Consider the following 12,833-nt stretch of genomic DNA (forward strand, 5'->3'; position numbering starts at 1 on the left):
TAAAGACAAGAGATTCCCTCAAAGTAGTATTCCAGGCCAAATGTCCAACTTGAGAGGCCTGAAGATCTTTCAGGAACTTCAAAAAGAAATCTTTGAGAGTTGAAAGGTGCTCTAAAAGTCCTTAATTAAAAAAAATGTAACAGTTTTTTCCTCCCAGCGGTCGCTCTCATGGGAATTTTGGACTTGTTGGGTTTCTCTCTATAATGTTGGACAGTTCTGTCATCAGGACTTTACTATGTTAGGTGCCCTGAAATAACTCATGTTGTGATTTGATGCAAAATTTAAAAAAAAAAATGTATTTGAATTAAATTGAATTGAACACTGTCTAAGGCCTTTCACAAGCATTTCAGATTGGGAATTTGAGTTAGATTATTATATAATATCATATAATCTGCAAATATTATGTAGCCTACCATTTGTCTATTTCTAATAAATCCCATCTGATCTTCATGGATTGTTATGGGGAGCACATTTTCTAATCAAATAGCCATTATTTTATCAAAAACTTTAGTGTCTACATTTAACAGACTCACTCATCTAGACAACACTGGGTCCACCTAGTTTTATGTAACAGTGATATCGATGTGTTGTCTCTGAGGTGGTCTCCTTTGGACTGCTAAGTGTGAAGCGGATTGTTTTTTGTGGATTTGTTTGGCTTTTCCTCGCATTAGATCTTATTAAGTGACTTCAATTAAAGTTTTGAGCCGTTCTATTAGTTACTGAGTGTTCCTCTGTGGGATGTTGGCTGTAATCCATTAGGTATAGCATGTGCTTGCTGAGTTTAAAGCTGATATTACCAGTTCCAGTGCATTATTATAATTTGTGATATATTTGTGGTAGAAATGTGGACATTTTATTTTGTTTCTATTTTGAATAGTAAGTCATTACACCCGTTCTGACTGAGTTCCTGGTGTGTTTATTTTCCTGAGGTTTTACTCCTGTTTAATGAATGCATTTGCATGAAAGGCACAACTAAGATCATTCCCAACTCTATATTGCATTTAATTAATTTGGCTTGCTATTAAATGGTGTCACCACACTGGTTTGAACAGCACACAGAGTTCAAATGTCTCCCTTCTATTACCTACTCCAGCAAGCGGAAACCGAAAGATTGCGGAATTTGACTGGTTTTAATATACGTGGTGATCTAAGCTCAACTAAGCAGCCATTAATTTTGCTGTTGTCTTATGCAAGTAGCTGAGATTGTCACTAAAATGAAAATAGCTGGTCCACCTTAAGGTCAGTTCATCTTGAGGGAACCTGGTCAGGTAAGGCTAACCCATTGTTGCTAATTTAGGGACTAAAAGCCATCAATTGAATGAGCAGGTAGAAAGCCGGACATGGACCACGGCTGGGGTCTTCAGGAATTGTAGCATGTATTCACTGACAAACAGCTGGAATCTGGACTAGCCTTCCTGTCATGCTGAAAATACACTTAGGCACTGCTTATAATTGTTATAACTATATATATATAATATATACATATATATATACATATATATGTTATACATAACATATATATATAACTATATAGTTATGTATATAGTTTATATATGTATATATAGTTATATATATATAACATAGTTATATATATATATAACATATATATAGTTATATATATAACTGTTATATATATATAGTTATATATATAACAATATATATAACTACATATATATATATATATATATATAAAACTATAGATAGATAGATAGATAGATAGATAGATAGATAGATAGATAGATAGATACACCTGCTTGCTCCTCCCCAAGTCGTCCAAAATATTACAAAAAGTTACAAGATGGCGACGCCAGAAATGCCGAACTCGAGGCTTTAAAACAGCAGTTCTCAACCCCAATGGATGTTGTAGTGGATCCTCTATTATCTCAGGTGAGGTCACAAAGCAATCTATGAAATCCATGCTGCCTAGACAGCACAGCCCAAAAGCACAGCGTATGCTGATAAACCCAATTGATTGATAAGATCTGCAGAAATAACGTTTCAGTTCAGATGCATTATTCAGGAAAGAGGAGCAGTTATCTGTAGACATGTGGGAACTTGGTAAAGCACCGGTCCGATACCGTTTTATCTGTATTAGCTTAAAGCCAACAGCATCAGAGATCTGGGATCATTGCTCACAGGTTGCTTTGAAGGATATGTTCATCAAACCGGTAGAAGAGAAGCTGAGGCAACTGATTGTTCCAGAAAAAACGTGTCCAAATAAAAAAAGAAAAAAGACCAAAAAAAACTGAGAAAGAAACAAATTAATGAACTGCAAACCAAAACTAAAGAAACTCATGTAAGAAATTTGAAATGAAAGGCAAGATGATAAATGGGAGGTGTGGTTCATTTCAGTCTTCTACTTTTAAATGACAGGAAATGTGGTTTGTCATTTGAAGTGAGATGGTTTACTGTCACACCATTAAACCAAACATCCATATATGCTTGAAGGCAGTTATTTCATGCAGCAGCATATAACTGCACCTACAACTCACAGAATGCTTCTGTACACCAAGTTCCCTTTTTCCTTCAGATGTAAACCTGCCTTTTAGTTGGTTAAATCTCCGGCTGCTTCCTCGGCTGCACTGAAACATTTACACCCAGCGGCTACATTTTCTTGCTCGCTTGTCTGGCAGCTGCTTAACCGCCCAACAGCCCCGAGGCTGCAGCCTCTCACCCAACCCTAACTAACCCAACCTTAACTAACCCAACCCTAACTAACCCAACCCTAACTAACCCTAACCCTTAACTAACCCAACCCTAACGAATCCAACCCTAACTAACCCTAACCACCCCTCACCCTAACCAACCCTAACCAACCTTAACTAACCCTAACCAACCCCCTGCAGCCGAACTTGTGGAGGTCAAAAGGGGAAACAGCCTCCAGACTCAGAAACACAAGTTCCTTAAAATATGAAACTTTGACAGCAAAACATTTCAAGATGCGATAAGAAGGAACAAACACGTACTTTTACATCATCGAATAGCAACTGAGCGAACTTCTACTCCAGGAACCGTTTGAGGACAGTAAGCGCTCAGTGCGCTCAGCGCGCTCAGCGCGTTCAGCGGTGGCTGTGCGCGCGCACGCGCGTGCGTCAGAGTGTACTTCGTTGTCCATCTACATGGCGCGTGTTATTTAGCATCCCTTTCCTGTTTGTGTGAACTAGCCTGTATTACACGACAGGTTTGTGCTGTTTGAACATTATAACGGAACCGTCTGGGAATAAAAGTATTCTTGCTTCCACAACCGAGTCTCTGGTGACGTCAATGACTTCTTGATTGAAAACCTTTCAAACTTTTCAAAGTTCAAAAAATATTCAGTCTGACCTGAGCGCGTTGAGTCCAGTCCCGTCGGCGACCCTTCAAAATGCTGAAGAACCAGAATTGTTTTCCAATTATTCTCCGCCAAAAAAATCAAGTTTTTCCGCAAAGGGAAAGGGCCAGAAAGCGACTTTTTCTCAGTTCCCCTCCCTATCCGCTCTCGGAAGTGCTGGTGCTTAAACTCCACCCAAAGCTGGGTGCGTCGACGTGCAACGTGGGGGCGGTGTCGCACCTGGTGGACGTTCAGTGTACTGCAGCTCTGCTACAGACCAGTTCGGCTCCCAACAACCTGCAGTAACGCTTCAGTCGTGGCAGAAATCAAACATGGATGTTTGAACTATAAAAGCCTTTGAAGAAGATCATCACGATGAATACATTCAAAGCACGAGATAAGAATAATAAGCAGAAGTGTGGAATTTACACATAATAGACAATCATTTTAATACAGCCTATTGTTTTGTTTAATTATAAATAATTACACTTTATTCATACAAGAAATGCAGCTCAAAGTGCTTCACGGCAAGAAAATTACCTGCAGTGTTTCACATGGAAACAGAAATACAGGAACATTTAAAAATATAAAAAAGAAATGAGATGCATAAGAAGAGATCAAATGTATAAAGAACAGATCAAATGTATAAAGAACAGATCAAATGTATAAGAACTGTGGTGGCCGTGTCCTTTTCATTTAATCTGTGCCATCTTAATAGAGCTCCGCTCGACTCACGTTAAACCGCTCCAAATCATAACGCTGCAGTCGCCGGTTCAGTTGTTCCGTTTATTCTCACATTAATCAAAAAAAGTTTACAAAACATTCTCGTTGTAACGTGAGGTCAAAGACTACCGATGCCCCTTCCTCACGTTTCCTCCATGTTTGGTGAAGAAGAACAAAAATCTCAGTCCTCCTTCTCCCCTATCACAGCTGATAATCAGCTGGAAACCAGCTGCTAATCAACTGACAATCATCTTGTCAATCACAACTAATACATACTAATTAATTCAGCATATTCATTTCATAAGTCAAAAGAAAGATTTACATTACCTCAGTAAATAAGCAAATTCTAATATAATTTATTATCAACACAAAATATGGCTCTAACATTCCAGCCCCTAATTGCTTAAAAAATATCAATTACACAAATTAATAAAGAGACAATATTCAAACCCACATAATTGTGTATTTCATTCCTTTTCAACATTCAGTGTCCATAGATGAAGTTCATCTTATAGTTCATGTATCAGGTTGCTGTTACAAGTATCTGTCCAGCTACTCTTCTGTTTCGAGGAGCAGACAGAGTTTGTTGACAGGTCTCTGTACAACACTTGTTTTGGTTTTAACTAGGACACGGTGGACTAGTCCTTTACTTCCAGGCAGGGTCTTTAGAATCCGTCCTAGAACCCAGGAGTTCCTGGGAGCTGAATCATCTGCAATAACAACAAGGTCTCCGGGTAGAAAGTTCCTTTTAACTCTGTTCCACTTATTTCACTGTTGCGTGATTGGAAGGTATTCTCAGACCCATCTTCTCCAGAAAAGATCAGCCAGATATTGTACCTGCCTCCATCTTCTTCTAGAGTACAGGTCCTCCTTCTTGAATAGTCCAGAAGGCATGACAGGGTTAGTTTTGAGTAGAAGCAGATGATTCGGTGTCAGTGGTTCCACATCATTCAAGTCATTTGTTATTGTTGTGATGGATCTATCATTCATTATTGCTTCCACCTCACATAAGGCTGTTTGCAAGGCCTCATTATCCAGAACTTGTTCTCTTACCACAGAGCACAGCATTTTTTTGAGTGACTTAATGAGTCTTTCCGATGCACCTCCATGGTGAGCACCTGATGCCGGGTTAAATATCCACTTTATTCCTTCTTGGAGTAGATTCCTTTGGATTTTATCATGATTTAGTTCCTTTAATGATCGTTCAAGCTCCTTTTGTGCACCAACAACATTTGTACCTTGATCAGATCTGATGGTTTTTACAGTACCTCTACGACATAGAAATCTGCGTGTTGCATTAATGCAGGAGTTAGCATGCTACTAGCCACCTCAAGATGGATTGCACGGCTAGTAAGGCAAGTGAAGATTACACCCCACCGTTTTACATTGGTCCGACCTCGCCTTATTTCAAAAGGTCCAAAATAATTCATGCCAACTGGTGAAAGGTGGCAAATCTGACATCACACGGTCCTGTGGGAGATCTGCCATCTTTTGCTCTCCTTCTTTAGACTGCATTCGTCTACAGAAAACACAGTTTCTGATGATCTTTCATGCTGAAGAGTTTGCAGAGGACATGCAGTACTTTTTTCCGAGTTTTGAGAGCATATGATTTCTTCCAGAATGAGCAATTTGGGTGTGTATGTGTCTTAGAATGAGTTCTGATCTTTTGGGTAAGATTATGGGATTTTTAACACTTACTGGCATAGCTGATCTGTTGATCCTTCCCCCCACTCTCAGGATATCTTGATCAAGGATTGGATCCATCTTTAATATAGGGCTGTCTTTTCAGCAATGTTTTCCTCTTTCAAGGAGGGTAATGTCCTGTGTAAAGTGTTGCTGTTGTTCAAATGCAAGTATAGCCCTTTCTGCATTTTCCATATCTTCCACCGTCAGATCTGTACTGAATGTCACTATTAGGTTCATAGCGCGTTCCTTCAGTGGTTTATCATCACTGGGCAGCAATCCAGAATTTGTCACCTTCATTCTTTGAGTGATCTCCAAGAGCAAGCTTTTCAACTTCAGTATCCATGCTACAGCTTTTTTCAGGCTGTTCCAATCTGAGTAATACTCAATCAGTTTACTAGTGGGACTTTTTCCCTCCACCTTCACTGTGTTCATAATCACATCCCTTTTCACTTCAGGATCATCTGGAGAGAGAGAACTTTGCAACATTGTGCCTGGGTTCTTTGGCCACTGTGATTCCTCCTTTTGCAGAAATTCGGGTCCTTGTAGCCATCTCTTAGACTTCAGAAAAGGTTCGATGTTTAATCCCCGTGAAGCATCGTCTGCGGGATTTCGTTTGGAGTCCACATATCTCCATTGAGTATCATTCGACAAGTCATGAATGACAGTAATTCTATTGGCCAGAAAGGTGTGGAATCTCCTGGTCTGATTGCCGATATATTTAAGTACAGACTGACTGTCGGTCCAAAAAATTGACACTTGAAGATTTAGCTGTAGTTCTGAGCGTAACATCCGATCAACTCGTGCAGCTAAAGTGGCTGCTGTAAGCTCAAGTCTGGGGATGGTCATCTTTCTGAAGGGTGTTACTCTGGACTTTCCCATCACTAAAGCAACATGAACTATCCCTGAACCGTTGACTGGCAGTGTCAAACCCATGCTCACTGGCTTCACAGACGTTATGCAACTGTATTGTTTCCATTTGACCAAAATCTACAAGTTTCAAACATCTACTGACCTGTAAATGTTTAAGTTGAGGCAGCTCAGTTAGCCATTTTTCATATGGTTTGGAGAGTTCAGCAGGAATTTTTGATTCCCATCCGCACTTGGCCTGGCAAAGATCTTGAAGAATCTGCTTTTCCTTTAGTACAAAAGGTGCAGCAAGACCTAATGGGTCATAAACTGAACTGACAGTCGAGAGTATCGCTCGTCTTGTGAGACCTCTAGTTTTGATTGCTATCTGGAATCCAAATGTGTCATTTTCAAAGTTCCAGTCCATCCCAAGAGCCCTTTCCACAGGTAACTTTTCTCTGTCCAGGTCAAGTTCTTTAATTTGTTTGGCTTTGTGTTCATCTGGGATAGCAGCCAGGACCTCTCGACTATTGCTAACCCATTTTGTTAGCTTGAATCCTTCTTTAGCACAAAGCTCACCAAGCTTCTTAATGAGGTTAACAGCTTGCTTTTCTGTGGCCAGGGATTTAAGGCAGTCATCAAAATAAAAGTTTGATTGAATGGTGTTAACTGCTGTGGCATCAAAGTTGTCCTTATTATCCTCTGCTGTTTTTTGTAGAGCAAAATTAACACAACTGGGTGAAGAGACGGCCCCGAACAGATGAGCTTTCATTCGGTATTGCTCTAAACTTTGGCTTGTGTCACCGTCTGGCCACCAAAGAAATCTTGGCAAGTTTGAATCTTCTTCATAAACACGAACCTGGTGGAACATTCCTTCAATATCTGCCATGATGGCAAACTGTTCCTTGCAGAACAGTTTAGTTTGTTGTTTGGAGTCTGCTGCCATGTTATTTTTTGGGATGGATCTCTTTGGTGCTGAATCATGAATGTCACCAAAGAGAGGGTCTTGCAGAATGCCAGCTTGTTTTTCAAGAAATGCAACGAGGTCAGAGAATCTGGCCCTTTGTTGGGTTTTTTCCAAAAGCTCATATGCTGTGGTTCTCCACTTTTCTTTTAGCTTATATGGCAGTTTCGATACAATGATCATTAATGTAGACACAAGATCCAGTTCTTCCATGCTTTTTAATTCTTTCATAGCATTGCGACATCCTCTAAGGCAGACATGCCCAAAGTCCGGCCCCCGGGCCAAATGCGGCCCACGTTCATATTTCCACTGGCCCGAAGCCTCTGTCATAAAATCAATAATATGTGGCCCCCCAGTATTGTTGTCCACAGTCTAAAATACACGCGTAAAAAAAGTAATTTTATATTTCACTACAGGATGGCAGTAAAGTTGTGGCCGAACTCTTGCGATCCAAAGCCCTGTGCCACCGCCAGTTTCAACAATTTCTACTGGACATCCACGCTGAATACGGAGATGTTGTGTATCACACTGATGTAAGACGGCTCAGTCGGGGGTCTGCACTGCAGCGTTTCTACTCTCTTAAAGAGGAAATTGGACAATTCTTGGAAAAAAAGGGACAACCGATGCCAGAACTAACCGATCCTGTTTGGCTGGCTGATTTCGGATTTTTAGTTGACATAACCCGACATCTGAACGCCTTGAACACGAGCCTTCAGCGGCAAAATGCAACGATAAGCCAACTGTATTCACATATTGAAGCCTTTCGGACCAAGCTGCTACTTTTCCAAAGCCACCTGTTACAAACGCAGCCCAATACCACACATTTCCAATCTCTGCAAGCAATAATGACCCGTTTTCCAGCGCACAATATCAGTGCGCAAATGAGGAGGTATGCCGCAAACATCTAATCTCTGGCTGAGGAGTTTCAACAGCGTTTCAGTGATTTTGCAACTACTGAAAAGGAGATCACGCTTTCTTCCTCCTTTTTCCGTGGATCCCGGTGACGTTCCAGCCCACCTGCAGCTGGAGCTCATTGAGCTGCAGTGTGCCACGGAGTGTCGCGGCTGGCACCAACAACTCCCTCTTCAACTTTTACCAGCAGCTGGATAAAGACAGGTTTCAAGAGATTCGAACATTTGCTAAGAAAATGTTGAGCTTGTTTGGCTCGACATACTTGTGCGAGAAGACATTCTCAGTTATGAACATGAATAAGAACCGTGGGAGGACAAGACTCAGTGACTCCCACCTGCGTAACATCTTGCGCATTAAAACCACCGTTTTTGAGCCAGACCTGCCCCATTTACTGCAGTCGAGATCTCAGGATCACCCTTTGCATTAATGCAAACATGTTATTTGTTGATTCTGGTGAATAAAGGTTTGAGTCATATTTCATAGAATACTTTACTTGCATTCAATTTATTTTTATTATAATCTTCATTTATCCAGGTCAGGCAGTTATCAGATCTACCTAGCAGCAGATAGCATAGTAAAACAAAGCAAAATAAAAGGAAACACAAAAAAGCATTCCCCGTCGGTAGCATGTAAAATTCATGCTGGCCCGTATGACAATTTTTTTACGTCAATGTGGCCCCTGAGCCAAAAAGTTTGGGCACCCCTGCTCTAAGGTAAAGGGCATATGCATGTAATGCATCTCCATCATCAGACTTAATGTTGCTCCAGTTGAGAGCTTTCTTCATGTATGCATTTACAATTTTCATTCCATCTCCAAAGTGGATTTTCAGAAGTCTTTGTGCCTCAGCATAGCCTCGGTTTGGTTCCATATGAAGGCAACTCCTCACTAGTTCCCTGGGCTGGCCTCTAGTATACTGTTCAAGATAGTAAAGTTTATCATCATCACTTGTTTTAGTTTCAGTACCATGCTTAAATGCTCGCATGAATGTTTGAAAACTTAAAGGGTCACCATCAAATACGGGGATTTGTCTGGAGGGAAGTGAGGCTTGTTTATGCTGTAACACCAGTAGATCTGCAATTTCATTTTGTCTCTGGATCACAGTTAGCAGCTCTTTACTGTGACCACCAGAGTCTGTTTCCTCAGAAGTGTCACTCCTTGGTTGATCCCATCCTCTCTGCCCTGGAGCCGGTTCATAGGTATCTAATTTAGGTGGTTGATTTAATAATCTCTGAAGTGGTGTTTTAGGTACAGCACCCAATTCTGTGTATTTAACAGGGGAGGATTCTGGTTCCTCCACAGAGCCATGTTGCATATAGCTGTCAAAATATTCATTCATGCCTCCTTTACTGGTGCTGTAGGTTGACCTTCGGCACCTTCATGAAAACTGTAACTGTCTAAAACCTTTATTTTGGCTTCAGATGCAGCTATATCCGTCTCCAGTTCCATTCTCTCCAATTCAGCTTGTAATCTGTTTTTTTTTTAACACTTCTACAGCATGTTTTTGTTTTAATGCAGACATGCATGCTTGTAGTTCAGCTCTCCGTGGCTAGTTTAAGACGAGTTGATGATATTGACAAAGAGGTTGCTGATTGTCTGTTTTGAACATTTGGATTGTTTTGACTGTTTAGACACATTGGAAATACTACCATGAGGTTCAATAAGTATCTGGGGATCTGATGATGACGTTTTCCATAAATCCACTTCCATCAAGAATTTCTTAAATGTTTCCATTTTCTCATTTTCCTTTATTTCTGCAGGTAAAAGCTTTTAAACTGCAGCATGAGATTCTTTAAATTCATTGAGTATCATCTTAAATTGTTCCATGCCACTTAACACCCTCTCGATATTTCCACCATCAGCAAGCAGTGATTTGAGTTCATTCATTTTACGTGTGCAAGCGCCCAACCTCCCTCTGCGACTTGCACTAAGAGTTTTTAACTCATTTTCCATATTTACACTCTCTTCAACCATCGTTCCTCTTCGTCATAAGGTTCACATTTTATTGATCACCTCTTTTCTCTTTGTTTTCATCGGAACTTTAATCCAAACATTGATTCTAAACAAACGCATTTGTCTCCGTTGCTTTTTATTTTGACAGGTATCCACACATATCCTTATCCTATCATCCTTATGAGTTCACAGTTCATCTCCTTCATTTGAGGTCTTGTTTTACTCACGAGCCTCCGCCTATGGATCGGGAAACCAGCTGGTTATTGCGCAATCGGTGCGCTCCGTCCGTGGAAGTTCCTTAAGTTTCATTTATGGACATCCAGCGTAGATTCCAGTCATCGATGCATCAAACAGTGCTTCTTCCAGCGGGTCCGGAGTCTTTGACTTTGTGGTGGCCGTGTCCTTTTCATTTAAACTGTACCATCTTAATAGAGCTCCGCTCGACTCACGTTAAACCGCTCCAAATCATAACGCTGCAGTCGCCGGTTCAGTTGTTCCGTTTATTCTCACATTAATCAAAAAAGTTTACAAAACATTCTCGTTGTAACGTGAGGTCAAAGACTACCGATGCCCCTTCCTCACGTTTCCTCCATGTTTGGTGAAGAAGAACAAAAATCTCAGTCCTCCTTCTCCCCTATCACAGCTGATAATCAGCTGGAAACCAGCTGCTAATCAGCTGACAATCATCTTGTCAATCACAACTAATACATATTAATTAATTCAGCATATTCATTTCTTCTTATTTCATAAGTCAAAAGAAAGATTTACATTACCTCAGTAAAGAAGCAAATTCTAATATAATTTGTTATCAACACAAAATATGTCTCTAACAAGAACAGATCAAATGTATAAAGAACAACCGCTGAGAGTTCTGGGAGAGGAGGTGGACATGGTTAGGAGTACAAGTACCTGGTGTCTCCATGACAACAGACTGAACTGGAAGACCAACATCAACGCTGTCTACAAGAAGGTGATGAGTCGACTCTTTTTCTTGAGGAAACTTCGATCCTTCAATGTGTGCAGCGAGATGTTGGAGATGTTCTACCATCTGTTGTGGCCAGTGAACTGTACTTCTAGTAGTCTGCTGGAGGGGAGAGGTGGAAGGGGGGGGCAGCATTGGAGCTGGTGACACCAACAGACTGAACAAACTTGGCAGCACGGTGGTGCAGTGGTTAGCACTGTCACCTCACAGCAAAAAGGTTCTGGGTTCGAATCCGGTCCTGGGCCTTTCTGTGCGGAGTTTGCATGTTCTCCCTGTGCTTGCGTGGGTTCTCTCCGGGTTCTCCGGCTTCCTCCCATCATCCAAAAACATGCACGTCAGGTTACCTGGCGCCGCGCTAGTGGCAGCCTGCTGCAGCAGCTCCCCCCTGAGACCCCCCCTGCTGTAGTGAAGACATTTCCCCTCGGGGATTAATAAAGTGAATAAAATCAAAAAATCTGGTTAAGAAGGCCGGCTCCATCATCGGCTACAAACTGGACAGCCTGGAAAAGGTGGTGGAGAGGAGGACGCTGAACAAACTATTATCCATATTGGATAATCCTGTCCACCCTCTCCACCTGCTGCAGGGACAGAGGAGGACGTTCTCCAAAAGATTCCTCCAGCTCCGCTGTCACAAGGACAGATACAGGAGATCATTCCAGATACAGGAGATCATTCCAGATACAGGAGTTAATAAATGGTTTCCATAGTTGGTCTGCAGTTATTGCTTTGCCCTGTATCCGTCCGTCCGTCCATCCATCCATTATCCATCAGTTGTCCCATTATGGTAGGTAGGTAGGTATATACTTTATTAATCCCCGAGGGGAAATTTTTTCGCCACAGCAGCATACATACAGAAGCAATAATAGAAACAATAGAATAAAATAATAGAATAGAATATATAATAGAATAGCAATAAAATAAAATAGCAGTAAATAGCAGTAAAAAGTATAAATATAAAATGCACAGCATATACAGTATATATACAGTACATTATATATCTATATATATTATATACAACAAACCAATAAACACAGTCAACATATATATATATATATATGTATATATATATATATATATATATATATATATATATATACATACAGTACAATATATATCTATATACAAGCAACCAAGAAACACAGTCAACAGTGTTATTGTACTGTGATGGATTTTGCCAGAGGTGAGTTATTGTACAGTCTTATGGCAGTGGGCAGGAATGATCTCCTGTATCGCTTCAAATGCTGCCCTCCTGTGGACCGACTGGGTCGTAGCGATACCAGAACGTTTCCAGAGAAGCAGCATCTGTGGGTCTTGATGTTCTCTGTAACAGAACCAGCAGGAACTCTGGACGTGCCGACGACGTCCTACCGAACACTTTTCCTCTTTTCTTTAGTTGTTGTCTTCTGAACAGCTCTGAGAAATTCTAATTTATTCAGAGGAATATATATATGTTTTTGGA

At 40.8% G+C, this 12,833-nt stretch overlaps 1 protein-coding gene across 1 annotated transcript in view; it reads right to left on the reverse strand.

Moving 5' to 3' along the window:
• tln1 (talin 1) overlaps positions 1 to 3,471 on the reverse strand; it is a 93,403-nt gene extending 89,932 nt beyond the window's left edge. Inside the window, exon 1 of the mRNA XM_069168947.1 lies at positions 3,325 to 3,471. The gene's annotated coding sequence lies outside the window, so the exon portion shown is untranslated. The remainder of the gene's footprint in view (positions 1 to 3,324) is intronic.
• Positions 3,472 to 12,833: the final 9,362 nt, after the last annotated feature.

Source organism: Embiotoca jacksoni, unplaced genomic scaffold (assembly GCF_022577435.1).
Source record: "Embiotoca jacksoni isolate LCO1_2020_lvr unplaced genomic scaffold, fEmbJac1.0.p SCAF_42, whole genome shotgun sequence".
NCBI lineage: Eukaryota > Metazoa > Chordata > Actinopteri > Embiotocidae > Embiotoca > Embiotoca jacksoni.